Source organism: Lissotriton vulgaris, chromosome 8 (assembly GCF_964263255.1).
Source record: "Lissotriton vulgaris chromosome 8, aLisVul1.2, whole genome shotgun sequence".
Classification (NCBI taxonomy): Eukaryota; Metazoa; Chordata; class Amphibia; order Caudata; family Salamandridae; genus Lissotriton; species Lissotriton vulgaris.
This window is the reverse complement of record NC_141696.1, coordinates 941545530-941567630: the sequence shown is the minus strand read 5'-3', so window position 1 is coordinate 941567630 and position 22101 is coordinate 941545530.

Here is a 22101-nt window from a genome sequence, read left to right as displayed (position 1 = left end):
GTGCTTCCTGTTGCGGTATATGTGTATTGTTTCAGCAGTAGGCACAAGTTGTACATGTGTGTAGTCCATTGCCCCTAACACATGCAGGAATCCTGCAAGAGCATAAAAGCCTTGCTTGCTGTCCTGTTGTTGCTGAGATGTGTTGGGGAAGTAGAGGTGCTTTTGCGTGATACTTATGGTGGCATACTGGATGGTGGGGGGACCTGGAGAAGGATGCCTGGTGTGAGAAGTTGACCTGGTATATGCTGTCCACTAATTAAAGTGGGTGCCTTGCACCAGTCCAAACAACCCTTATTGGTGATTATTTCAAAGACAACCTTTAAAGAAAGCTATTCTAATTGTAGCTGTGTAGAGCAACCTTTAGGCTAACTCTTGAAGGAATGTAAAACAGCTTGTTTTACCTGAATAGAACATCCTGAATAACCAAATGAAAGGAGAACCAAGGAAGAGATATATAAAATATATGTATGTATTACTAAACACTCTCTAATTACCTCTTTATGAGATTAGGGCACAAAGCACACAATATTAAATCACTAGAACAACAGTAAATAGCATAATACATAGTGGGCTCCAGGGGGAGATCAGACCATATACTAAGAAAGTGGTATAACAACCATGACTCAACTAGACACAGTGCCTAGAGCATGTAGAATCACTGGGACCCCATGGAACCACCCACAGTAGTGACACAGAGGACCCACCGAGGAAGGGTGCAGTGTGAGAACACAGATGCGAGCTCTGTACAACTCTATGCGAAAGTCGCCGTTGGAAAATTAAAGATTAAGGACTCTTCGGAGAGGACTTCAAGCAAACCCTTAGGAACATAAAAGCTTCTAAGGCCAGCACCCTTGTGAGTACTGGAGTACCCATGTCATCTATCCCAGGGAAGCTGGGTGCATCGGTGTCAAGTGATGTTGTAAACCTTTGTCGTATTCAATGGTGTGACTCAAAGAAATGCTGCTGCTAGGAAGATGAAAAGCGTCTGGTGGAAACCAAGCCTGGATCTGAAGTGAGAAGAACCTGAAAGCAGAGGGGACAGAGTCTGGGTCACTTCAGGGTGACCAAGGGCTCGGTAGACAAATGCCCACTGATGTCGGGTGCTTCCAAAAAGCATATGCTGCTGCAAAAGTACACGGTGCACAGGGTTTCGGGTTGCACAGTCCTCACGAGGTATACTGGTCTCAGAATTGCTGAGAGGACAGATAAACCTTAGGTTTGGTCAGGAACCCACCTCCTGTGTTGCAAAAATCTTGGGAGTCCTCAGGAGCTTGGGAGATGCAAACCAGTCAGATGTATTAAAGGTGCTTGCTTCTCAAGGGAGTAACTCCTTTACTCCAAAGGAGATTCTTCAGTCATCCAGCGTAGTGTAGATTGTCGAAGTACTTGGTTTCTGCTTGCAGAGTTTAGTCCACGTAAAATCTAAAGTCTTTTAGTCAGGGTTTTTGTGCCAGAGCAGGAGCAAATGGCACCTGCAACTGGTTTGAACTGGACTATGCACAGGGACACCAAATGAGCCCCCAGTGCAGACTGCCAGGCACTCTCAGAGTACACCCACCCAGTCCTGATACCAGTATTTGAAATACCAGTATTTGTAAAGCACACAGCTACCTCCAAAGTGGTGTCTCGGCGCTGGGGGCCGTCAGAAAGATTAAGCGAGCTATTGCCCAGAGTCATATGGTGCTGGGCTAACCTGCCCCCAGCGCCGGGGATCCAACCATGAACTCCATTGTCCAGAGGCAGGCACCCTGGCCGCCGCGATACACCTCTTCCACAATACACTAAATCCTGTTTGGGAGGTGGTCACACCTCCCTGTGACAGGAAACCTATTGTCCAGCCTCCCCTGCTCGAGCTCTGCTCAGCAGCAGGAAGCAGGAAGGCGGATGCGTGTCTGTGGCTGGCAGCATCAATTTTGTGATGCCTAGGTCGAGAAAGCTGGTGCCAGGTAGCCCAGTGACCCACAGTAGTGGATGTACAAGGGAGGACTCTTACCTCCCACACCAGTTACTGGTGTGGAGGTATGATTCCAAGGTGTTTGACACTAAACACAACATGTTTCTAAGCAGCCATTTTAAAGTTAGCATTTACCTCGAGGTTATAATGCACTTAAGTATATATGGTTGGCTGCATTACAAACAACCCCGGAAAATAGGTTCCAAAGGCTGAAGAGGGGCTCTGCTCATGCAGGAGCACCCTTTCACATTAAACCCAGCACCCTGCCTTCAGGATTGATACGGCCTGCCATAGGGTTGACTGATAGCTTTATATGTGCAGTGATTTAGGATAGATATAGTGAACCTATTTCTAAGTAAGGGATGCATGCACCACCTTACACAGGCTGCAGTAGCAGACCTGTGGTGTCAATTTGAATGGTCTCTCAGGGGTGGCATAATACATGCTGCAGCCCCTGGGAGACCTCTGGGATACCTATGCCCTGGGTACATAGTGTATCATATAATAGGGACTGGTAAGGCTACTCCAGTATCCAATCTGCAGTGTACCTAATGTACATGCAATCAATTTAAAGGGGAAAGCAGCTTGACTTGGGGTGTTGGATAGCAGGATCCTAGTCAGTCTAAGTTGAAAACAGTGAAACATCAGCAAAAAGTGGGGATAACTATAAGACGCAGATCCTACTCTCCTACATAACCCCCCCAAACATAATAATATTACACTAACCTTGACAAGTTAAGTCTGCATGTTCTAAGTGGAAATATCTGGAGAATACAACCGGCATGGTTACTCCCAGGTCTATGTTCCACTGTAAAGTCCATCCCCTGTAGGGAAATGGACCACCTCAAAAGTTGGGGATTTTCACCCTTCATCAGTTTTAGCGATAAGAAGGACTTATGGTCTGTATGAACAGTGAAGTGAGTGCCAAACAAGTATGGCCTCAGCTTCTTCAGAGCTCAAACCACAGCAAAGGCTTCCCTCTCAATAGCTAAGCAACGCTTCTCTCTGGGGGACAGCCTTCTGCTATTAAAAACTACTGGCTGATCCTGACCCTCTTCATTCTGTTGTGATAACACAGCCCCTACCCCCAACTCAGATGCATAAGTTTGAACAATGAATTGTTTGGAATAGTCAGGACTTTGCAGAATGGGAGCAGTGCACATGACCTGCTTCAGGTCATCAAATGCCTTTTGACAGCTAACTGTCCACTGAACTTTCTTAGGCATTCTCTTGGTAGCTGGATCATTCTAATGAGTCACTTTGGATCCATATCCTTTGACTAATCTCCTATAGTACTCAGTCAAGCCCAAGAAAGCTCTGACCTGAGTCTGGGTGGTTGGAGCAACCCACTCCATGATGAACCTGATCTCCACCAACAAGGTGGCCTAGGTATACAACCTGACAATGCCCTATCTGGCACGTGGTGGCCTTGATAGTGAGGCCTGCTTTCTGCAGGGCCACCAAAACATTTCTCAGGTGGACTGGGTGATCCTCCCAGCTGGAGCTAAAGACAGCAATATCATCTAGATAAGCTGCACTATAGGCTTCCAGACCTGTAAGTACTTTATTCACCAACCTTTGAAAAGTGTCAGGTGCATTCTTCAAGCCAAAGAGCATCACCACAAATTGGTTGAGCCTCTAGGGGTTGAGAATGCTGCTGTTTTTGGCTTTGTATCCTCAGCTAATCTGATTTGCCAGTAGTCAGCTGTCAGGTCAAATGTGCTCAGAAACTTGGCTGAGGTCAATCTATAAGGTCATCTGCCCTGGGTATAGAATGGTCATCAGCCCTAGTGACTGCTTTGAGTCACCTGTAGTCAACACAGAACCTCATCTCTCCCTTGCCACTCTGGGTGTGAGGTTTTGGTACCAAGACCATTTGGCCAGCCCAAGAGCTACCTGAGGGCTCAATTATTCCCAAATCCTACATTTTCTGGACTTCAGTCCTGATACAGTCCCTGACATGGTCAGGTTGCCTGTAAATCTTATTTGTAATAGGCAGACTGTCACCTGTGTCCACTTCATGAGTGTACCAGGTAATCTGACTTGGATTCATTGAGAACATGTCTGAGCAATATTTGCGATCGGATGTCTGAAGTGGAAACAAGAACAGCAACCCTTGAGGAAGATCTTGCAGGATCAAATGGGTTAGTGGAAGCACACGAGGCACAACTTGTGGATATTCAATGGAAGCTCGAGGAGAGTGAAAACCTCCAAAGAAGGAACAATCTACGATTTTTGGGGGTGCCGGAAGAAAAAGAGGGGCAAGATGTGAGAGCGTTCATGGTCCAGATGTTACAAAAAGCCTTTCCAGATTTAAAAGGGTGGAGCTGGTCCCATGAAGTCCGGAGGGCGCACTGAGTTCCATTTAATATCCGTCAACCAATCCGTCCTGATGCCCAACCCCAGGCAATTTTAGTCTATTTCGGGAACTTCCTATCAAGGCAACTGAAGGCTCGACCAGATGCACAACGGGCAGCGGATGGGTTCTCCTTCTTCACAAGGCCAGATTTCTGCCACATTACTGTGGAACAAAGGTGGCGACTGTGCCAAATGATCTCTCAGTTTCAGGAGAAGAGAGCACAAGCCTTCCAACTAAACCCAGCCTGGCTTAAAATTATTTGGAAGGACCGGGTCAGAGTCTTCACATCAGAAATTATGGCTAAGGAGTTCTTAGTCGCCAGAGGCAAATGAACCTTGAAGTACTTTTTTTCGGACATAAGACTGCCTTAAAATCACGGTCCTTTAGATTTGATGGGAAACCTTTTCTTTCCTCATCTTTCTTACATATTCTATTTTTCTATGAGCTTAAATAATGGTGATCTAGTCTGGAAAAGGGGTAGGGTTGGATTTCGATCTGACGAGAATGCTGGGGGGGTATTGTCGCCTCTTTTTTTCTTTTCTTCTCCTTTTTGTCATACTTTTTTTTGCATACAGTCACCTTTGCGGGGGAATCACCATTAACCATCACCCACAGACCAAGTCAGGTCTGTTGCTTCACGATGCACGGGGGTCGGGTGGTGGGGGGGTGTGGGGGTGTTGGGCGGGAAGGAGGGGAGAGAAAACAAAAAAAATTATTTCAGGAAAGTAAATCAATGTTTTCTTAGTGCTGTGGCTAGAGATAGGGCTCAATGTAGTCGGATGGTATGGTTCAAGAAGCAAAGTAGGCGAAGGGGGCACCAATGCAGATATTGGGATGGGTAAGTTAACTGCCTGCACGATTAATATTGGGGGCTGAATGAGCGAGCTAAGAGAGATAGGACAAGTGAAGCACTGGGAACTCTGGGTTTGGACGTTATCTGTCAGCAGGAGACCCACCTTCCGTGGCAGAAGAGAGGTCTCAACTTTATCCCAGGCTTCACACAAGTAATTTGCTCTACACAGACCGTAAATACGAGAGGAGTGGCAATACATGCTTCCTACCGGCTTCCTCCAAGCAATCGCACACTATCTGACAAATGGGGCCGGTGGGCAATTGCTGTAATTACCACCCTTGGTACACTCTGCACCATATACGGGTCAAATTTAGATGATGCTGATTTATTGATAGAACGAGAGGTTGAGCTTGCCTCCTGGCCTACTCCATTGTTAATATGTGGAGATTTTAATATTCATATGGATTCAGGGGGGTTAGGGAGGGCTGGGTACCAAGGTAGGAAACCACGAGTCTTCCATGCAGTACAGGCACTGGCCGCAAGCCATGAGCTGGTAGACATCTGGTCTATAAATAAATCTGGGGACCCTGGATATACATATTACTCGTGCCCACATAGAAAATATGTTAGGCTGGATTATTTTTACATTCCTAGTTCACTTGTAAATAAACCCCAGATAAGGAAGTTACCAAAGTTTCTTTCAGACCATAACACCCTTGTCCTGGAGATTGAGATTTCAGGGTATCTAAAACCTCCGGAAAGGTGGACCTTCGGTAGAAAACTACTGGATACCAATGGGTTTATCGATCATATCAAATGCTGGACTATACAATTTTTTGATATGAATAGGTACAGTACGTCAAGGGAGATGGTTTGGGATGCATACAAATCTGGTCTTAGAGGGGAAGTAATTAGCTTTGCTGGGTTTCATAGGAAAAAGCAATAAGAGCTTATTAGATCACTAATGCAAGACCTGAGTAGACATGAGACCGAACATATGGCCACTATTGCCCAAAAACAGACACAGAGGCAGCTAGAGATCGAACCAAAAGTACTTAGCACCAAAGCAAAGATAAATGGGCTGTTTAATCAATCTATTGCCGAAAGATTCCAAACTAGCAGACAGGAACACTAAGAATATGAGGAAAATGCAGGTAAACACCTGGCTCTGCGGATCAGACAAAAAACAGCGGCAAGTAGTATTACGAAGTTACACAGAAAGGATGGTACAATCTCCTCCGATCCTCAGGAGATAGTGAATATTTTCCAAGACTTTTATCAAGATCTCTATAAGTCCAGGCATCAAACCACGGTGGATCCAGGGACTAGGTTCCCGCCTGTGATACAAGAGCTAGAGGGAGATATCTTAATGGAAGAAGTTAAGGAGGTATTGCTATCTATGGCCTCCGGGAAGGCGGCAGGCCCAGATGGCCTACCCATGGAGATTTATAAGATACTGCATAAGGAACTCGCCCCTTTGCTCTGGGATCTGTTCTTAGGTGTCCAGCAGAAAGGTATTCCTCCTAAGCCCTGGGGGCAGACTAGTATAGTTATTTTCTTGAAAAAGGGGAAGGTGGCGGAGGATCCGGCCTCCTATAGGCCTATTACATTAATAAATACGGATGAGAAGATCTACTCCAAAATCTTAGCGAGGAGGCTTTCAAAGGTCATGGATTCTTTAGTAAGCCTGTGGCAACACGGCTTCATACCCGGTCGTAGTACAACTGACCATATTATTAGGGTAATCTCATTATTTAACATCGCAGAGAGCTCTGGGCAACAAATGTAATTTATATTATTAGATGCCCAAAAAGCGTTTGATCAAGTGGAATGGGGGTACCTCTGGCAGAATATAAAATCAAACAGCTTTGGACCCCGCATACTTACTGCTCTAAGAACAATGTATGTACAGTCATACGCAAAAATACATCTGATGGGGCAACATTCTGGACAGGTAAAGATTGCAAGGGGGACAAGGAAGGGTTGCCCATGCTCCCCAATCCTTTTCGCTCTATATATAGATCCGCTAATCAGAGCTATTCTAAATGACCTGGCGATTCTACTGGTGGTGGTCAGGGGATACTGCACGAAAGTGTTAGTATACGCAGATGACATTGCGGTAGTTACCCCTGACCCCCAGGTGACAATTGGTAGAATGGAAGATCTAGCTTGGGAGTTCGGGGAGGACTTTGGTTATGGGTTAAATGCAGATAAAACCAAGATCATCTGCTCTAGCTCAATTTTGTGGCAGGATCCCGGGAGGGCAGAGGCAGCAACCTATTTAGGAATCGCAATTGCAGCAGATGCCGATACTATCTGGAATATTAACGTAGACCCTCTTCTGTTTAGAATAAGTGCAGACCTTAAGAGGATGAACAATCTACATTTATCTATCATTGGTAGGGCAAATGTTATAAAAATGACTATGTTCCCGAAAATACTCTATTTATTTCGCTGTATACCACTAGAACCCCCTAATTGTATGTTTAAAAAAGTTGAAGCAATCTTCTCAAAGTTTATCTGGGGATATGGGAAGGTAAGGAGATCGCTTAGATTCATGTCCCTTCCTCAAAACCGAGGGGGGTTGGCAGTCCCAAACATTCTATAGTATTATTGGGCTATTATGTTTTAACAAATGTCTATATTGTTTAAATCAACCCCGCTAATTTTTCAGACAGTGACTCCACCATCTATTTTTGAATTAGCTATGAGAAATCTTGCCCCTGGCCTCCTACTTAGACAATTGGACAATAGCTACTACAAAAGAACTCGCTTCAAACCTCTCAGAGCAGCATGGAGGGTGTGGCAGAAAACCAGCAAATTCATCATCGCCTTTTACTATGGCGGTCATCATTCTTCTCAGATTTTCTGTTTGACAAGATCGGTAGTAAATGGGAACAGGCGGGAATTAACTCTGTTGGTGACATCATTAATTCAACTGGTCTTAAGACATTTGCACAGATGCAGGACCATTTTGAGATAGACCCTCGAAGCTTATTTAAATACTTGCAATTAAGGAAATCCACTAAAACAGTTATGAGTCACCTTACTTCTCATTTAAGCATACTGCTTTTGAATATTTTGGTTCAGAAACATCCCCAAGTGAAGGAAATATACACGCTGATGATCGAAGCTAGCAAGGATGATCTAGTTAAATTTGAATGTGCATGGGCAACTAAACTTTGAAACCAGGATGTGGATTTATGTAGGTCCCTTGAACTGTCCAAAACGGTTCTTTTATCCGCCAACTTAAATGCTCAACATTTTAAGGCCATCTATAGTTTATATTTTACACCGGCCAAACTCTGGACCTGGGGGAAAAGGGATTCGAATGAATGTCCAAGATGCGGGCAAGGTCCGGCCAACATGACTCATATGTTCGATGAATGCTCAGAATTGAGGTTGGTTAAATTGGGGATTGAATCCTTCCTTATTAAGATTATGGGATGTACAATCATACTTTCTCCCTCTTTAATAATGCTGGGATGGGATGAATCCCTGCAGTTAGAAATAACACAGGTTTATTTTTATTTCATGGCAACAGCAGCTCTCCGTATAATGATAGCCTCTAAATGGAAGGATAAAGACCACCCGACATATCAGGCTTGGTATGCTAGACTGTTTCATATTTTTAATTTGGAGATCGCGCTGTACAAATGTAAGGGGAACAGAGCTAGGAGAAAAGCGCAGCAAATTTGGGGACCATTGGAGTTTCAGACACAGGGTTGAGGATGGAGGCAGGGGGAGCAGAGAGGAGGGGAGGGGGAGGGGGAAAGGGGGAGAGAGAGCGGACGTAAAATGTTTATGTTTGTTTTTCTTTTTCTTCTCCCTGGTGCTCAGCTCCAACTCCCTCCCTTTAGGTGCTTATGTTTCTCTCATACTGCTCCCCCTCTTTATTTTCTTGGTGCCATTGCTTCTTTTTCTTTTCTTCTCACTCCTTTATGCTTCTTTTGATTTAATAATGTTCTAATTAATGTATACTATTTTCACTACATATGAGTCTTTATGTATGTTATGCACTTGATTTATCTTTCCTGAAAATAATAAAAAATAAAAAAAATAAAAAGAGAAAATATGTCTGAACTTATTCAGGACAACAATCAATTTGCTTCTGGCTAGTGAGGCTGCTTGCCAAGGCTACACCATCAACTGAACCAATATCAGGGTTCTGTGAGAGCAAGTCAGGGAGTGGATCACTCTCTTACTCCTGTCCCTCATCAGTAGCCATGAGCAAGCCCATGTCTGCCCTGTCAACATATGGTTTGAGCCTGTTCACATGGAGTACCCTATAGGGCGCTTGGGAGTTCCAAGGTCCTCCAGGTAGGTAACCTCTCCCTTCTGCTCAATGATGGTAATGGGGCCACTCCACTTGTCTTGGAGGGCTGCTGGGGCCACAGGCTCCAACACCCATGCATTCTGTCCTGGCTGATAAACAGTCAACACAGCCTTTTGGTCATGCCAGGCCTTTTGCAATTCCTGGCTAGCCTCAAGGTTTTTCGATGCCTTCTTCATGTACTCAGCCATCCTGGAGCAGAGACCAAGTACATAGTCCAAAATATCATGTTTAGGAGTTTTGAGAGGTAACTGCATTCCCTCCTTCACTAGACATAAAGGATCCCTAACTGGATTTCCAAAACAGAAGGTCAAAAGGGCTGTAAGCAAACCCCTTCTGAGGAACCTCTCTGTAGGCAAACAGAAGGCAGGGCAAAAGTATGTCCCAGCTACGCCTGAGCTTTTCAGGGAGACCTTTAATCATGCCCTTTAGGGTTTTGTTGAATCTCTAAACTAACCCATTGCATTGTGGGTAATTAGGGGTGGTAAATTTGTAATTTACTTCACACCCCTTCCACATAGCAGTCAAGTAACCAGACAGAAAGTTTGCACCTCTGTATAATACCACCTCTTTAGGAAAGCCCACTTTGGAAAAGATTCCCAGGAGGGCTCTAGCCACAACAAGAGCTGTGGTTATCCGTAGAGGGATTACCTCTGGATACCTAGTGACATGGTTCACCACCACAAGTATAAATATGTGTCTAGATGTAGTTTGAGGATCCATGGGACCAACAATGTTGATCCCAACCCTCTCAAAGGGAGCCCCCACCACAGGTAGGGTTATTAGGGGGTCCTTTGCAGAACCACCTGCCTTAGCACTGGCTTGACAGGTGATACAGGAGCGACAAAACTCCTTTATGTCCTCCGACATATGTGGCTAATGAAAGTGAGGAACAAGTCTGTCCCAAGTCTTGCCTTAACCTAAGTGACCTGTTAATGGAATATCATGTCTCAGTGTCAAAAGGGAGCCCCTAAACTTCAGAGGTATAACCAACCTCCTGGTAGCACCAGGCTTGTGGTCTCTACTCTCCGAATATACGAGTTCATCATCCCAATAGACCCTATGGGACCCACTTGCACTCCCATCAGCCTCAGCAGCAGCTTGTTGTCTGAGGGGTTCAAAAGAGGGGCAGCTCAGCTGCTCCTGGCTCAGATCTGCCCTGGAAGGGCCCTTTGTCCCCAAGAACTCAACCTGATTTGGTTCAAGCTCCTCTGGGACAGTTCCTTCTTCAGGATTAAGATCATCTCCCTCAAGAGACTGATCTGCATTCTAAGGCAGGAGGGGAACCACCGCCTTAACCCTGCTGCTCCTTCTTTTGGAAGGCACCTGGTCCATTATTCCAGGATCCAGGGCCTGTTCAGTGGAATACATTTTTGCCTGTGACCTAGTCATAGCATACACATCTTCGGGGATACCCAACATTTCTGCATGAGTCCTGAGCTCCACTTCAACCCAAGCTGAAGTTTCTAAATCATTGCCCAACAAGCATTCAACAGGGAGATCTGCATTTACCACAACCTTCTTAGGGCCCTGTATTGTTCAGTGGTTAAGCCAAACCCATCGATGAGAGCACTCTTCAAGACTCTGTAATTATCAGCATCCTCTTCTCTTACATTGAGGAGCTTATCCCTCTCTTTGTCTGCAATGGAGAGCCACAAGATAGCTGCCCATTGCTCTTGAGGGACCCTCTTTACTTTACAGGCCCTCTCTAGTGCAGTTATCCATTTGTGGGTGTCATCCCCACTCTGATAGGGAGGGACAATCTTGTTCAGGTTCCTATGATCAGGAGTATACTCTCCAGGTCTAGGGACACTGTTGCCACCGTGGGTCTCTAGCCCCAACATTCTGGAAGCACTCTGGAGCTCCAGGGATTCCTTGTCTAAGGCCAATTGTTCTCTCTTATTTCTGAGCTTAGCTTGTTCAAACTCAAGCAGTTGGCACTTCTTGTCATAAGAGGATTCTCTTTTATGAGAAGCAGAGTTCCCTACAGTAGTATCTGAATGAGTAGATTCCCTGGAGTGAGATGTAGACCTTATAGGTAAACTTTGCACCCTACCTGGTGGAGTAAAGAGAGGGCCCACACAGCCTTTTCCTTCACCCAAGGGCAAAGTTGAATTTTTCAGGTTAGAATAATCTTGTTCATCCTGGCCAGTGGTCGAGACTAGATCATAGAAGTATCACTTCCTGCTCTGTCCTCATCCACTGCCCGGCCCCTCCACTTAATTCATCAGACCCTGGAGTCTTTCCGAGATCATTTCGAATTAAGATTTCTATTAGGCATTGAGTGCTGAGTCCTCTCTCTGTCCTCAGCTTCCTGGATGCACACAAGTTTCTCAATTCTTGGAATGAGATCAGGTCATACCTAGAAGGCTGAGAGCCACGGGCTTCTCCTTTAGAGGACATACTAGTTTTATGTGGTGTAGGCACCTACTTAACCCAGTGGGAACTAAAATCACTTGAGTTGGAGAAAGGGTGTGTTAAACCTTTGACAACCCAACTCCAAGTTCAGGGGAACTTACTTATTCTAGTCTTGATGTATATGTACATAAATACCTTTAGTGGTTTTCAGTTAATTGTCCAATGAGATTATCTGGTAAAACAGTAGCAAGCTTGAATCCCAAAAACTGCACACCAATGTGGGAAGTTGGCCTGGTATAGGCTGTCCAGTAATTAAAGTGGGCACCTTGCACCAGTCCAAACGATCCTCATTGATGATTAGGTCAAAGACAACCTTTACAGAAAGCTATCCTAGTGGTAGCTGTGGAGAGCAGCCTTCAGGCTAAGACTCGAAGGAATGTAAATCAGCTTGTTTTACCTGATTAGAACCTCCTGAATAACGAAATGAAAGGAGAACCACACAAGTGATATATAAAATACATGTATTATTACCAAACACTCTCTACTAACCTCTTTATGAGATTAGGGCGCAAATCACACAATATTAAATCACTAGAACGACAGGAAATAGCAAAATACACATTTGGCTCCAGGGCGAGACCAAACTGTATACTAAGAAAGTTGTATAAAAACCACGACTTAACTCGACACAGTGCCTAAAGCATGTAGAATCACTGGGACCCCAAGGAACCACCCAAAGTAGTGACATAGGGGACCCACAGAGGACGGGTACAGTGTGAGAACACAGACGCGAGCTCCGAAAAACTCTATGGGAAAGTCGTGGTTGGAAAATTAAAGATGAAGGACACTTCTGAGACGACTTCAATCAAACCCTTTGGAACATAGAAGCCTCTAAGGCCTGCACCCTTGCGAGTACCAGAGTACATGTGTTACCTATCCCAGGGGAGCCAGGTGCATAGGTGTTAAGTGATGTCGGAAACCTTTGTCGTTTTCAAAGGCATGACTCAAAGAAGTGCTGCTGCCGGGAAGATGAAAAGTGTCTTGTGGAATCCAAGCCTGGATCCGAGGTGAGAAGAACCTGAAAGCAGAGGAGACAGAGGCTGGGTCACTTTAGGGTGACCAGGGGCTCGGTAGACGAATGCCCACCAATGTCGGGTACTTCAGGTAAGATGACTGGGTGCAGCCACGGGGACCAGGAGATGTTGACAATGACCAAAGTCTAGACGTGATCTTTCCTATTAAGGATGTTGAGTACTGAGGGGTCAGTGTCTGGATTGAACACCAACAAGCCTTGACAAATGCAACCCATGCATGCAGGGAAAACAGGCCTGCTGTAGACCAGCAAGGTCCTGAAGACCCTCTAAGCTATGGGGAGTTAGGGCACATCTGGAGCAACCAGGAAAGCCCAAGAGAAATCAAAGATACCTTCATAGGGACCCACAGGCCAACAGACCAGGGATAGCAAAAGGACCTCAAGCTGAATCACAATATACCAGTCCACGGAGCCCTTGTGGAGTGTAGGCTAGAAATCTTCAGGGCAATTACTGTTTGGGGTAAGGTCTTAATGTAGCCCACATTACAGCTTCAGGGATTGCCAAAAAGCATATGCTGCTGTAAAAGTACATGGTGCACAGGGGTTCTGGTTGCACTATCCCCACGAGGGATACTGGTCTCAGAATTGCTGAGAGGGCAGACTGACCTCAGGGATGCTTAGGAACTCATGTCCTGTGTTTCAGAAATCTTCGTAGTCCTCAGAAGCTTGGGAGATTCAAACCAGTCAGATGCATTAAAGGTGCCTGCTTCTCATGGGAGTAACACCTTTATTCCAAGGGAGATTCTTTGGTCATCCAGCGTAGTGTAGATCATCGAAGTACTTGGTTTCTGCTTGCTGAGTTTAGTCCTGGGAAAATCTAAAGTCTTGTAGTCAGGGTTCCCACTTTATACCCAAGGAAGTGGTGGAACAAACTCTGGGGACCCCCCTATGGGAGGGTCAGGACAGAGGGGTGGCTACACCCATGTCCTTTGTCCAGTTTTGTGCCAGAGCAGGAGCAAATGGCTCCTGCAACAGGTTTGAACTGCACTATGCACAGGGACACCTAATGTGCCCCCAGAGCAGACTGTCAGGCACTCTCAGAGTGCACCCACCCAGTCCCAATACACTAAATATTGGGAAGCAACAATTAACTTAATCTTGGTAGAATTATACTAATTGAAATTATTTTTCGTTGGTAATTACCAATGGTTTCCCTTAAAACAATCTCGAGAAGGAGTAAAAGAAATGTCCAGACTTCATAGATATTAGCTTAGTTAACTTACTTTTTATAATATGAATCGTTAAAATCTGTTTGGAAGACATAGTATATTTAACATGGTGATATGCACTGTTTTTAAACCTTAGCATATCGGGAGGCAAAAAGAACTGTAACGATTCTACCTATTAAAAAGATACATGATGGAATTTTTCAGTATCTGGATACGGATATACTTCCTTAATGTAAGCATATAAATAGGGAGAATAAAATATAGATATGTAAATAATAGAATTTCTCTAAACTTTGTAATCTTTACTTTCTATCTTTCACCTTTGGATTTTCTATGTTTGACAAAGTAATTCCAATGATACAATTGTAATAAAATAAGGCACCATTATGTATAAAGAAAGTATGTATCCTATTTGTATCAATTCTTAGTGTAATCACAGTAGCGCAGTAAAAATGTTTAATACTTAATAGTAACAACAAAAATACATTGGCCAGGTAGATTAATTATGACAACAAAGTCTGGTACCACTTACCCAATTCATCTAAGCGGACACACTTTTCATTTAGTATTTTTTACTCTTTTTTCTTTTTCCACAGAATTCATTCGTATATGTCAAGAGAATGATACAATTTCAGTAGCTAGCAAAAATTCCCATAAAGTTACACTTTTCACAACATAAATTGGACAATCACTGTGAATGAAACGTATTTACATTTACACAATATATACATAAAACACAGACAAAAATGCCTATTGTCAATCAATGTTTTGAGGCACCAGTCCTGATATACAACCTATAGACAACCAAGAGGCACTGAGTATTTTTGCTAGCCTGCTTGTTTGTTTATACTGGAACAATAGCAAGTACTAGGGTCATAAAACAGGTAGAATAATATCCACAATCAAAATCCTGACATGCCGTTCCTGAATCTTGTTCCAGTAGTGTGTCAACTCGTTTCGAACCCATGTATTAATGAGGGGTTCTCCTCAGGACCTGGACTGGAGACTGTCCTGTACTGTAAAGTGTAATAGAAAAATGGATAGTGTAAGGACAGCTGATCCCTTCTATACTTCTAATTAACTCATTCCGATCTAGGTGTACCTGAAATGTCGCTTTGGTAGGACAACAGTGTTCTTTTCCAGGGCACTGTGATACTGTATATCTTCAGATGTACAAAATAATGTGTCAGGACTACCTGTATTCGCTACAATGTTTACAGAAAAAAGTCTTAATACAAACTGAGTAACTGCGCGTGTTTAACATTCCTACCTCAAGGTGGGGGTCTTTACAAATGATTCCTTGCTGGTAATTGAGGTGCCCGGGACTGTTTGCTGTGGGACGAGTAAAACATAATTAGGATCGTCTATATGCAGTGTCTGGCTAGTGCACGTTATTACTGAGGACCACCTTTGCACGTACCTCGTGAACGGGCGGTAAAGAGAGATTTTTCACGCTTTACAGTAAGAGATTTCCTTCGAGGCTGTTGGTGAAAAATAAGCCGTGCATTAGTGCTAGCTCGATCTAAAGCATCTCGGTGTCACGAAGTGTACCTGAATTCCTTTGATTTCCGTGGGAGCAGTTGACGGAAGGAAGGTTCCAGCTGAAATATTCCCAACTCCCCAACACCCCTTGACCAAGAGAACTCTAAGTCCAGGAGGGAGGGAGAAAGGGGAAGTGGAGAGACAATAGAGACTGCCACAAGGTGTCGTTTTGACTCTTCAGATACAGGTCTGGTTACACCTAAAACATTAAGCACATCATTATAACAGTTCTCTAACACCCTGGGAATTCTAACCTAAATTATTTCCAACTCTCTAACCCACCTTTTACTATTGTGGAATTTGCTGCTCTCTTATGGTAATAATCCAATGATAATAATTGTAGAATTTCACAGCTTAGTAGAAGGTATAATGATGGGTCAAAGTCTCAGTCTTGTACCAGCAGAGAAGAAGTGATGGTATATAACAGTATCAACCATATGCATATCATTAAGATACTCCCATATACAACGTGACTGCATGAATAAAATATGATCCAAAATGAAACTCCTATTCACAAAGTTCACTCCTGGCTGAACATCGGTACAGTTCTGTGAATTGGCTCCCACTGACTGAATGCTGAAATAGTTCAGAATACTGTGGACAAAACTGAGGATTCCTTACTCCGCTCCGATGTATATCCCTGTCGTCAGGCAAGTTCATTAAGTAGCGTCGATATTTTCTTAAACAAGCGGAATTTCAAATATGCAAGTTCGCTTACCGCTTGTACTGAATACTGAGGCAAGGGAAGATTCTCCAACCAGGAATGGCTAGAGACGAACTACCAAACCAGCTGCAAACTGAAGTACGGAAGGCGCCCTTGAAGAGTCAGGATACAGCTACTGAAGACAAAGGGGGCGCTTCGTATGTGACAGGATACAGCTGGCTGTAGACACTGGGGCGCTTCGAATATGACAGGATTCTGCTGACGTCTCTGAAATGCTTCAAAAGAGACCGAAAATAAATCCGCCTCTAGACAGGAAAATTCGAAGACAAGATCGTCTTTTCTACGCTAAATATCACTGTGAACGTTTTTTCCCAAAAATACAGCACATGTCAAGAATGTCTGCAAACAAGAATGCGGAATTAATAGACGCGATCGGCAAAGAGCGTCTAGCCGCCAGAATTTCTTCAGTTGAAGTGCGCAGAGGAAAAGACCAGCGCACCGGAAATGGCTGACCACTATAGCGCTAACTGCCCAGTATGAATGGCACTACCAGGAACTAAAGCTGGCATCAAGCAGAAAGTGACTGCGCCACCCGCTGTCGCCAACTCCAAACTGCAAGAACATCAGTAGCAGCTTGGTGCGCAGTGCGTTTTAAACCAAATGAGACTGTTTTCAACCGAGGTCTGACAGTACCCCCCACCAAAGTCCCCTCCCTGGGCTTCTGTGGGTGGATCTTGTGAAATTCAGCAACCAATCTTGGAGCGTGAACATTAGAACTAGGCTCCCAAGATCGGTCCTCTGGGCCGTAACCCTTCCAATCCACCAAATAGAACAGGCGGTTCTTTCTCCTTTTAGAGTCCAGAATTCTTTTCACCTCAAATTCTTCAGCTGATTGAACTTGTACAGAAGTGGGTGGAAGATTCAGTCTCAGATTTGGTGGATTTTGCTTAATCAAAGAGACTTTCCGCAATTTCAGATGATCCTTGGACTACCCTGACTCACGTAACACAATCCTCATATAGATTGGGCTAGTCGCACCATGGAAATGAATTCGACTTATTGTTTGGACCACTGTTTTCAGGTTAGAGCGGAAAAGGTCCAGGCCACAATGTCATCAAGTTTGGCGGATCAAGCACAGATGATTTGTGCGGTGGAGTTGCCCGAAATCCCAGAGGAATATCGAGATCTTATGGAGGTGTTCAATGAGAAGGAAGCTCAGAAATTGCCTCCACATAGAGAGTATGATTGTCGGATAGAGATCGAGCCGGGAGCTTCTTTACCTTGTAGTCGGATCTATGCCCTATCAGAACCCGAGAATCAGCATTTGAAGGAGTACATAGAGCAGAGTTTGGCTTGTGGCTTAATTCGACCATCCCAGTCACCAGTGTCTTCCCCTCTCTTCTTAATCCCGAAGAAGGATGGCTCTTTGAGGACTTGTATTGATTACAGGGCTTTAAATCAGGTGACTAAGAAGAACCGCTACCCGTTACCCCTCATTTCTGAGCTCCTTGACCAGGTGAAGGATGCTTGTATATATACCAAGTTGGACTTGAGGGGGGCATATCATTTGGTTCGCATGGCTGAGGGAGAGGAGTGGAAGACGGCCTTCCGGACGCGGCTGGGGTTGTTTGAATATCAAGTAATGCTCTTTGGTTTATGCAACGCCCCAGCCGCCTTTCAGCATTCTGTTAATGATGTACTTCGGGAGTTCTTGGATCGTTTTGCAGTGGTGTACATCGATGACATCCTCATTTTTTCCAACAATCCAGAAGAACATGTGGAACATGTCCGAGTCATTCTGAAGCGTTTACTGGAACATCATTTGTTTGTAAAACTGGAGACATTTTTTTTCCTTACATCTAAGGTGGAATTTTTGGGGTTTATTCTTTCCCCTGAAGGAGTTTTTATGGATGGAACCAAGTTACAAGCAATAAAATCTTGGCCAGCCCCTAGATCGGTGAAACAAATACAAAGCTTCTTGGGATTTGCAAATTTTTATCGGAGATTCATTCAGAATTTTTCTGAGAAAGTAAGTCCCATTAAGAGACTTTTGAAGAAGAATGTGCACTTTGATTGGACAAAAGATTCCGAAGAGGCCTTTCAATCCTTAAAAGAAGCCTTCGTTTCAGGCCCGATTTTGCAACATCCCGATTTGAAGGAACCTTTCTTCATTGAAGCTGATGCATCTAATTTGGCCATAGGTGGAATTCTATCTCTGCGTCATAAGCAGACAGGCCAATTGCATCCTGTGGCTTATCATTCTCGCAAATTGTCTCCAGCAGAAATCAATTATTCAATAGCTGATAAGGAACTTTTGGCAGTTAAAGATTTGTTTAAGGTTTGGAGACATTACCTGCTTGGAGCTAAGCATGTGATAACTGTTTCACTGATCACCGCAATCTGCAATTTTTAAAATCAGCAAGGACCCTCACTCCCCGTCAGTTGAGGTGGTCTCTTTTCTTTGCGGATTACAGTTTTGTTTTGACATATAAACCTGGATCTGCTAATGGAAAAGCGGAGGCCCTTTCTCATCTCAGCACCGAAGGTGAAGGAGAAGCAATTGAGCGAAACTACTTTCTATGACACGAGGTGGCGCCAGAGAGCAGCAAGAGCAGCGAGAATCAGACCGGACTCACGAAGCGGAGCAGCTGTGGTGGCGTGGCGTGGCGTGGTCACCGATCCGAAACCCAAAGCCGCGCAGAGGACGGAGCGGGGATTTGAACCCGAACCCCGCAGAGACCCACAGAAGACCATAACGGATAGCAGAAAACGGAAAGCCCGCAGAGATTCGCAGCTTTCGAAGCTCCTAGCGGCTCTGTGGTTCCTCAGTGACACTGCAGCGGCATTGCAGCGGTGTTGCTCCCGTGTCTCTCCCGTGTCGCCCCCCACCGACAGGCGTACGCCAGGCAGTCAGGCGTCCATACCTCAGGGGTCAGGGGGCAGGGTGACGGCATAGGTGACGGCATAGGTGCATGTCTGACCCCCAACCCACGGCAGCTGCATCAGTACCCCGCAGGGGCTCACAGAGGCACGAACAGCGGCACGAACTGGCCGGTAACTTCCCACCCCACTCCATTGCCGGGAGGGGGCTGGGAATTGCAGTACCACTTACACCACCAGCTGACTTCTTGGCTTCCTAGCAAGCAGCACAGGCAGCAGGGGGGTTGCCTTGGGCTGCTTGCCTTGCTGTGGATTTGTACTGTGAGACGAACTACTGCTCAAAGGCATCTGTTGTTACACAGAGATTATTGATCTAAGGCTCTAAGGCGATTGAAGGTGATTGAATCACTTGACAGTACCCTGTGGTACTGTGGACTTACAGAGGATTTAAGGAGGCGTGTTGGTGCTGGTGAATGCTAGTGAATAGGACTAATAGCACACAAGGACACTTGTCTCTAGGTAAGGACTCTTGCTCTGCTTTATTGTTTTACTGCTTTGGCGCTCAGCCAATCTCCCTGCCCTTGACCCTGTTCCCTTTCTGACGGCAGCTGTCCCTCATCGATAGGGCAGACGGGCTGGGAGGGGCACGCACACAGGGTGTGGGGGAAGGCATAGAAGTGCAGCAATGCAAAGCAGTCATTGGAGGAGGTAACCTTACAACCCAGCTCTATACCAACTCACTTCCCTGTGACAATCTCTAATACCCACCCAGAGAGAGGACAAAAAAAAAGAGAGACCAAGAGATTGTGAGTTTGAGGGCTAGTGGATTAATTGCTGTATTTGGGCGTGAGTGCGTGAGTGTGGAGCCACGCAGAGTTTATTGCCAGGAAGACATCGCCACTGCAAAACAAAAAAACTCCCCGGAACTCCATACCATTCAAGTGGGAATCGGGCTGCAAGTGGGTCTAATGCAAGTGTGAGCGCTGTGAGAAAAGCACTGTGACAACAAACGCTACTGCAGAGTACAGGTTGATAGTTTGCAAGAACCTGAAATATTAGAACTGTGTTATCCCTAAGCTTGAGGACCCGGAAACTGAATAAATAGTGGGCAGTAAGGATTAAACAGGATAAAACACAAACTAAGTATGCGCTCTGGCAAAGTGAGAACGACGGGGACAACTGCCAGACGTACAAAGAAACTACAGCAGCCAAATGTGAAAGCCAATACTCTAAGACTTAATCAAACCTTAATCTCACCAATAGCCATAATGTTTGCAAAATCGGGAAAAATACCGGATAAGTTTGAGTTCCTGAAAGACCCGGCTGGTGCTCTTATTACTATGCATAAGGGTATGGAAAAGGATAATCTACAAACGCCAATAATCCCAATGTCAACCGAAAAACACAATAGTCAAATCATTGAAAGCACCCCCCTAAAAGGAGATTGTGATTTACAAATGAAGGACTATGAGTTCCAAATTAATGATGAAGATATCCTAAATGTAACCATCATTCCGGACTCACTTAATGTCGACCTTGTTAACTTAAAGGATCCAGGAATGCTGGAAAAACAAAACCTACTAACTGCCAGCAGCATGATGGAATCAAAACTGACAGTAATACCATTGGAAGTAAATGTAGAAATTAGGAAGAAACCTCAGTCATACAATGATGATATTCATACTGGACCAATTAATACACTGGATCACAATAATGATTATGGAAACCATGAAAAGCTGAAAATATGGCAAAATAACACCACAAGAGAGGATGTGCTCCGGAAGGCAAATGCAAATATCATCCATAAAACAGATGTTGCTTCTCTAACAGATCCTATAAATGAAACTCCACTTGAAAACAACCCAATTGGAACAAAAATGCCAACTGTTGGAATAAAATGGGACCTATTCTATCAAACATCAACGTTAACCCTAGAGGCATTAAAATATCAATCGAACAAGATGGATATTCAGATTGATCTCCTCACAATGATGGCAACAGCAGTTGCAGGGATAGACAACAAACTCGCGCAGCTTAATATTCTGATAATCAGAGTCCAAAATGGTAAACAAAAAACAGACATGGAATGTATCTGTTCCCCTCTACTGGAGAAACTTGCAGCAATACCGGAGGTCCTGCATACTATAATAGAGGATACAAAAAATGCTCTAAAGAAAGAAACTGGGCAGGAAGTGAGTACAAGGAAAAATAAAGATATGGATATAGTTAATATGGAGGATGACAAAACCATCCCTAAAACGAACAAAGAAGAAAAAGTATTAGTGAGGTTGTCAGAGGACAAAGAAGAAACACAAGATGTAAGTGGCCTTTTATCTGAAATCAACCAAAGGAATGCAATGTACGAAGAAGATATGAATACAGCAGAAATAGTAAAATATGATTGTAAGAGGCAAGATTCAACAGGCTATACTATGTCAAAAAGGCAAATTAAAAAACTACGCAAAGCAAGGAAAAATCAAAAGTCTAGCCACCAGAAAAATGAGGAAACAACAAATTCCAGTCAGCAAGAACGTGAAGAAACAATAAAATCTGATGGTATAATAAAAAATAGAGTACTACAACAAGAAGAACTAAATAAGGAAATAAAAAGTTCTCCTTTTTCCATCAAGGAGCCTAAGAAAGTATTCTCAATATTCAAACAAGAACCTTTTCAGGAACAACTATTACACAATATGGAGAAAAAAGGACAAAATGAAATAAAACTAAATGAGATGATTAGAATGAACCCTCCAGTTAAAAAGCAAAATAGAATGGAGAAAGTTGAAGCCCAGGTCAACGATTCTAAACAGGATCATAGGAATGGAATGTCTCAGTCACTAAAAACAATGAGTAAATCCTGCGATCAACAAGACTGGCTTTACAATGGAAACACAGAGCCATGTCTGAGGGAAATCAAGAACGATATACCAAGATGGAACTCAGAAGCAATAGTAGA